This window comes from Coregonus lavaretus (genome assembly GCF_964263955.1).
Source record: "Coregonus lavaretus genome assembly, chromosome: 35".
NCBI lineage: Eukaryota > Metazoa > Chordata > Actinopteri > Salmoniformes > Salmonidae > Coregonus > Coregonus lavaretus.
Window position 1 is genome coordinate 6,137,371 of NC_140022.1, and position 8,238 is coordinate 6,145,608.

Consider the following 8,238-nt stretch of genomic DNA (forward strand, 5'->3'; position numbering starts at 1 on the left):
CTGACATTTTAAAGGTTAAAAATGTGGACTTTGTGGTCTTTATCGCAATGGTGATTAATGGCACTACCAAGGTGGAGAAAATATAGAAATCATTGTGGTTGCGGCAGAACGGTTCCTGGGGCTGAAAGATTTCTTGGCAAAAGAGTTACATGGAATATTGTCAAAAGCTGTACCACCATCCCAGGCCCTAGAGACTGAGAAGGGAGATATGGAGATTTAAACGAAGGAAGAAATGGGAGTTTTGTTTGTTTTGGCAATGCACTATTTTATTTGGGTGGATTTAGTTAGTTTCCCTATTATGTATAGATTTTATTTTGTTACATGGAATATTAGCAAAAAGCCGTATCACTCTCTCAGGTCCTAGAGCCCAAGAAGGGAGATATGGAGAACTAAAAGAAGGATGAAATTGGAGTTTTGTTTGTTTTGGCAATGTACTATTTTTATTAGGGTGGAGTAAGTTAGTATCACTATTAAGTATGGATTTTATATATTTTGTTGTTTCATACCGTCCAGTTGGTGTCGGCAATACAACTTTTGGATGTAGTCCGCCATAAAACCCACAGAAGAAGAAGAAGCAATTGTAGATATTGAAAGAGGACCAGAGATGCAGGCGCGTGACAACAGGTGGTTTTGATTCGGCCGGTGTGGGCCGATTGTCTAAGAACTCCACTCACCTTCTCTAGGTTTATGAATGGTTTAATCAACAGAGATTGCAATTAGGCTATTTTAGCTTTCAACACAACAGGAAAAATGGATCTCTCAAAGAATTCCGTTGCAAACAGGAGAAACAGAAATGCGACCAAAGGGAAAAAGGCTACTCTCAAATCAAACGTTTCACCGGCGATCAGGAGACTCATTCAAGAGACCTCAAATCATATTCCATTGGGACGACAACTTCAAAGGACGCCGCCAGTGTCAGAGTTGAAAATAACTTTGCCTTTCGGCTCTGAAACACAAATGGTAGGTGGAATCTCGTTCACTACACTTACGCCTATGCGCACTGGGGACGAGTTTTACAGTGCCTTCAGAAAGTATACACACCCCTTAACTTTTTCCACATTTTGTTGTGTTACAGCCTGTATTTTGTCCTTGGCATACACACAATAATACCCCATAATGTCAAAGTGGAATTATGTTTCTAGAAATTAATTAAAAGCTGAAATGCCTTGAGTCAATAAGTATACATCCCTTAGTTATGACAGCCTAAATAAGTTCAGGAGTAAAAATGTGCTTAACAAGTCATAAATTGCATGGACTCTGTGTGCAATGATAGTTTAACATGATTTTTCAATGACTACCTCATCTGTACCCCACACATACAATTATCTGTAAGGTCCCTCAGTTGAGAAGATAATTTCAAACAAAGATTCTACCACAAAGACCAGGGAGGTTTTCCAATGCCTTGCTAAGAAGGCGCCCCCCCCCCCCCCCCCCCCCATAAATCTGCTTGAAAATCCATGGCAAGACCTGAAAATTGTTGTCTAGCAATGATCAACAACCCATTTCAGAGCTTGAATAATGGGCAAATGTTGCACAATCCAGGTGTGGCAAGCTCATCCAGAAAGACATGCAGCTGTAATTGATGCCAAAGACGATTCTAATGTATTGACTCTGGATTTAATACTCATCTAATCAAGATATAAGTATTTTAAATGTCGTACATTTTTTACAAATGTTAGAATTTTTCTTCCACTTTGACAAAGTATTTTGTCAATTGACAAAAAACGAAAATTAAATACATTTTAATCGCACTTTGTAACACAACAAAATGTGTAAAATCAAGGGGTGTGAATACTTTCTGAAGGCACTGTAGTTTGTAGGCCAACTTGACCAAATTATTGTGATGGGTAGGCCTAGCCAACTCATTCATTTCTATCCCTTCTAATTTTGTCTTTCCATCCAGATTGAAACCACCCCTGGGCGAGAACCCTTGTCTCCTGCGCTAAATATGACCATGGACCTTTACACAATCGAGCGTGCAGAAACGGAAACATACCGACGGTCTCGCATCACTTCAAACACAAGTGGGTGTTTCCCATATTGTTCACATTCCTATAGCTGTATATTTGCACTGATATTTGATATGTCTGAGGTGTTTTGACAAACATAAACACACACAGGGGCGTCGTGCACCCGTAAAATCTGAGGGGGCACAAAGTACATGAGGATGGCAGGGTGGTCTGGAAGGGGGGTAGGCTCCATCTGCAAGTGGGGAGAATTTAGCATTTTTCGAACACCTGAAATTGCTTTTTCCTGCAATTTAGAGCCATAACCATTATGCTTAATTCCATGTACAAAATGTTTATTTTTCTGCATATCTAATCATACCTCTTGAGCAGTCTGTATCCTCCTGACTGTTGGTTCTTTTTTTAAAGAAACAAAATATGCTTCTCTGCATATCTGCTAAGATCTGGGTAAAATATTTAAAGGAGTGTGATTCTTATTCAGTTCATTTAGTAATAGCTTGAAACCAACCTTGCCAGCAGACATGCCAAATCAAATTGTATTTGTCACATCTGCCGAATACAATGGGTTTAGACTTGACCGTGAAATGCTAAGATAGTTAGACAAGCTAGCTACTCTAACTTGATTGGTAGCCTGAAATGGCTTCTTGGTAGCTAGTTATGAGGTTGGTAGATTGAGAACCTATCTGGGCTAAAGCCAACTGCATAAAATGGCTAGGTGGCTAGTAGTATTACAGAGAAACAAGTGACCCTGTGGCCATGACTCCTCTGAACACACATTTCATTAAAGTTCCATTCTTGTCTATTTTAATGTAGTCCTATGTCACATGATCCTACTGTAGGTCTATAAATCTGAATGTTAAATGCTTTGGTGTATGATGGTGCACAAGCTTGTAATGAAAAATATTATTAGCACAATCCACCTAATGTTCTCAACGTACATGTTCAGTCTGTTCAGGCAGTGTGCTGGAAGAGGACCCCTACTCATTGATAAGAGGCATGCAGGGCTATGAGGTTACCCCGGCAGACCTGGCATTCCTCAAGCGAGCTAAGCAGGAGAGGCAGATCAACACCTTACAGGTGAAAATCCATATATCTGATGGTGAAAAGCCCCACTTGATTATTTTAATGACTGATGCTCATGGTACCTCAAATTGAAATTAACGCAGTCATTTTGTGCTGCTTTGATCACACATTTTAAAGCTACGGTCAATATTCCCTCAATCACCTGGGGTGTATTCATTAGTCACACACATAGCAAAACGTTTTTGCAACAGAACGTTTTGCAGTGAAAACTAGTTTCTATTGGACAAATTCAGATAGGTTTGGTTCCTAGTGAATACACCCCAGTAGGGCTTACTTGATGTAGTTGAATAAGATGTGATGTTCAAGGCTGTCAATGTGTTTAAAAGTATTCACACCCCTTAACTTTTTCCACATTTTGTTGTGTTACAGCCTGTATTTTGTCCTTGGCATACACACAATAATACCCCATAATGTCAAAGTGGAATTATGTTTCTAGAAATGTTGACAAATTAATTAAAAGCTGAAATGCCTTGAGTCAATAAGTATTCAACCCCATAGTTATGACAGCCTAAATAAGTTCAGGAGTAAACATGTGCTTAACAAGTCATAAGTTGCATGGACTCTGTGTGCAATGATAGTTTAACATGATTTTTCAATGACTACCTCATCTGTACCCCACACATACAATTAGCTGTAAGGTCCCTCAGTTGAGAAGAGAATTTCAAACAAAGATTCTACCACAAAGACCAGGGAGGTTTTCCAATGCCTTGCAAAGAAGCCCCCCCCCCCCCCCCCCCATTGGTAGATGGGTTAAAAAAAAGCAGACATTGAATATCCCTTTGAGCATGGAGATTTTAATTAGACTTTGGATGGTGTATCAATACACCCAGTCACTACAACGGTACAGGCGTCCTTCCTAACTCAGTTGCCAGAGAGGAAGGAAACATATATGTCCCCTGTAGCTCAGTTGGTAGAGCATGGCACTTGCAACACCAGGGTTGTGGGTTCGTTTCCCGCGGGGGGCCAGTATGAAAGTGTATGCACTCACTAACTGTAAGTCGCTCTGGATAAGAGCGTCTGCTAAATGACTAACATGTAAATAAATGAAACCATGAGGCCAATGGTGACTTTAAAACCGTTTTGAGTTGAATGGCTGTGATCGGTGAAAACTGAGGATGGATCAACAACATTGTAGTTAACTCCACAATACTAACCCAATTGACAGAGTGAAAAGAAGGAAACGTGCACAGAATACAAATATTCCAAAACATGCATCCTGTTTGCAACAAGGCACTAAAGTAATACTGCAAAACATGTGGCAAAGCAATTTAACTTTTTGTCCTGAATAGAACGTTTTACGTATTGACTCTGGGTTTAATACTTATCTAATCAAGATATAAGTATTTTAAATGTCGTAAATTTTTTACAAATGTTAGAATTTTTCTTCCACTTTGACAGAGTATTTTGTGTCGATTGACAAACGAAAATTAAATACATTTTAATCGCACTTTGTAACACAACAAAATGTGTAAAATCAAGGGGTGTGAATACTTTCTGAAGGCACTATAGTTTGTAGGCCAACTTGACCAAATTATTGTGGAGGGTAGGCCTAGCCAACTCACTCATTTCTATCCCTTCTAATTTTGTCTTTCCATCCAGATTGAAACCACCCCTGGGCAAGAACCCTTGTCTCCTGCGCTAAATATGACCATGGACCTTTACACAATCGAGCGTACAGAAACGGAAACATGCCGACGGTCTCGCATCACTTCAAACACAAGTGGGTATTTCCCATATTGTTCACATTCCTATAGCTGTATATTTGCACTGATATTTGATATGTCTGAGGTGTTTTGACAAACATAAACACACACAGGGGCGTCGTGCACCCGTAAAATCTGAGGGGGCACAAAGTACATGAGGATGGCAGGGTGGTCTGGAGGGGGGCCAGGCCCCATCTGCAAGTGGGAGAATTTAGCATTTTTCGAACACCTGAAATTGCTTTTTCCTGCAATTTAGAGCCATAACCATTATGCTTAATTCCATGTACAATATGTTTATTTTTCTGCATATCTAATCATACCTCTTGATCTGTCTGTATCCTCCTGACTGGTGGTTCTTTTTTTAAAGAAACAAAATATGCTTCTCTGCATATCTGCTAAGATCTGGGTAAAATATTTAAAGGAGTGTGATTCTTATTCAGTTCATTTAGTAATTGCTTGAAACCAACCTTGCCAGCAGACATGCCAAATCAAATTGTATTTGTCACATCTGCCGAATACAATGGGTTTAGACTTGACCGTGAAATGCTAAGATAGTTAGACAAGCTAGCTACTCTAACTTGATTGGTAGCCTGAAATGGCTTCTTGGTAGCTAGTTATGAGGTTGGTAGATTGAGAACCTATCTGGGCTAAAGCCAACTGCATAAAATGGCTAGGTGGCTAGTAGTATTACAGAGAAACAAGTGACCCTGTGGCCATGACTCCTCTGAACACACATTTCATTAAAGTTCCATTCTTGTCTATTTTAATGTAGTCCTATGTCACATGATCCTACTGTAGGTCTATAAATCTGAATGTTAAATGCTTTGGTGTATGATGGTGCACAAGCTTGTAATGAAAAATATTATTAGCACAATCCACCTAATGTTATCAACGTACATGTTCAGTCTGTTCAGGCAGTGTGCTGGAAGAGGACCCCTACTCATTGATAAGAGGCATGCAGGGCTATGAGGTTACCCCGGCAGACCTGGCATTCCTCAAGCGAGCTAAGCAGGAGAGGCAGATCAACACCTTACAGGTGAAAATCCATATATCTGATGGTGAAAACCCCCACTTGATTATTTTAATGACTGATGCTCATGGTACCTCAAATTGAAATTAACACAGCCATTTTGTGCTGCTTTGATCACACATTTTAAAGCTACGGTCAATATTCCCTCAATCACCTGGGGTGTATTCATTAGTCACACACATAGCAAAACGTTTTTGCAACAGAACGTTTTGCAATGAAAACAGTTTTTATTGGACATTCAGGTAGGTTTCGTTCCGTTTTGAGTCTTCTCCAGTTTGGTTCAATTTGCAACAAATGTTTTGCAGTGAAAACAAGTTTCTATTGGACAAATTCAGATAGGTTTGGTTCCTAGTGAATACACCCCAGTAGGGCTTACTTGATGTAGTTGAATAATATGTGATGTTCAAGGCTGTCAATGTGTTTCCTATGCAGAGAGAGCTGGATAAGTTACTGAGGCAGCGACGGAACCAGATGCTGGCTAGGGATCTGTCCTTGGCCTCCAGAGAGAAGATCCTAGCTGACCTTGACGAAGTGAAACGTGTTACTGTACAGTACTGTAGCTACTAGGGATGTGACAAATGTACAATTGTTCTTAACATTTAAACTGCCGTTATGTTTATATGCTAAGAAAAAAAAGAAGAAAAAATGATGTGAATTCACAATTCAGATATGATGCTGCGTATGACCAATGATGTGTATATATATAAACCAATGGTATGACCACTAGGGGGCAATGCAGTTCAATCTACTGTTAACGACGATGACATACGGAGCGCTATATATTCGTGACAAATAATTTGAAAGATTCATATCTCCTCCTAATATCCTTACAGCATTGTTGCGTTAGGTATTTGTTACATTTGTATTTTTCCGATGATGATGGTCAGGACCTGTTAGTGGTAGTTATGTGATAACTACACTATTTTGTCAAAAGAAAAAAAGGTTTTGTCGTTATGGATTTTTTTCGTTTAAACGTTCACACCCCTAGTAGATATGAAAGTATGAAAATGTATGCACTCACTAACTGTAAGTCGCTCTGGATAAGAGCATTTGCTAAATAACTAAAATGTAAACGTAGATACTGTACTATGCTGAATGTCACGTTGCCAACCTCTGAAGTTGTCATGACCTTGTTAACACTGCCTCTTAGCTTTACTGTGCTATATCTTCTCATTTATGTATACAGACATGTTTGTGAATATGTCGACACATTCTCTGACAATTCTATTCTGTTGGACATCACGTTTCAGATTCTGTCCTGTGAGCAGACTGTTCATATGGGGCGAGTGTTCCTCTCCAGGAGGCTGAGCTCACCTGAGGTAGAGGCCCTGGACTCCAAGTCCCTCCTGGCCCAGATAAAGACTGCTGATGTCCAGCAAGCTGTAGAGGAGGAACAAGCTGAGATCAGTGAGCTAGAGGACAGAGTGGCCAGAGGCCTGGAGCTCAGGTAGCTAGCTAGCTCCATGTCACTGCAGTGGCCAGGATCATATTTATTAGGCACCAAATGGAAGAAACCTGACTGGAAAACAGGCAGGGACTTACAATAAGAAGCACTCATTTTTGTTCTGATGCAAAACATTTTGCTACAGTGTGCCTTAATGAATATGACCCATGGAAGACATGGCCAGTGTGCTGTTTATTGATGTTTACAGAAACAGGAGTTCTGGCTTTTATATTCATATTTATTTTTCTTATTTCAGAGAGAAAGAGGAGAAAAGACAACAGGAGATTGAGAATCAGAACAAAGAAATCTTCAAGAAGAAGGTGCTATGTGTTCAACACTTGTTGCCATGTCATTTTTAGTGATACCATGAATCACCAGCAGTACTGTATGGTCACAGCCCAGTTCTTTCTGGATATGTATAACTGATAAGAACCATTTCATCTCTCTATTAAGGCGAACATCAAGCATCTCATGAAGGAACTATCAGAGCTCAAATCCCAACTGGCTGGAGCAGAGGTAAGTGTGTATGTGATTGAATAAGCTCCGTGGCTGACCTTGTGGTGTGTCCGAGGTGTTGGGAATGAAAGAATACATTTTTAGTCTCATTGAAAAATTATTTGTACTTCCTCAAAAGAGATTCCATGAGCCACTTCCTTGTGACTTAACAGGAGTCTTTGCTAGCCGTTCAAGGCAAGATGGAAACTTTGAAAGACACAGAAAAAGAGGAAGACGCGGGTCCCCAGGAGGCATTGCAAGTCGCCCCAAGCCAAGCAAAGGCTCCCAAGGCAAAAAGGAATGGTGGGGAAACAATTCCCCAACAGGCTTCTCATGTCCGAATGAAAGCTGAAAATACACCTACCACGGTTGGAGAGTCACATATGGCCTGTGGTCTCAGACGATCCAAGAGGATAGCGACTAAGAGGAGCTGCGTTGAGAGTAAGCCTGTTTTGAGGAAAACTCACCCTGTCAAAGCAAGCATTTCACATGGAGAAAACTGAAACTTTGGAGGTT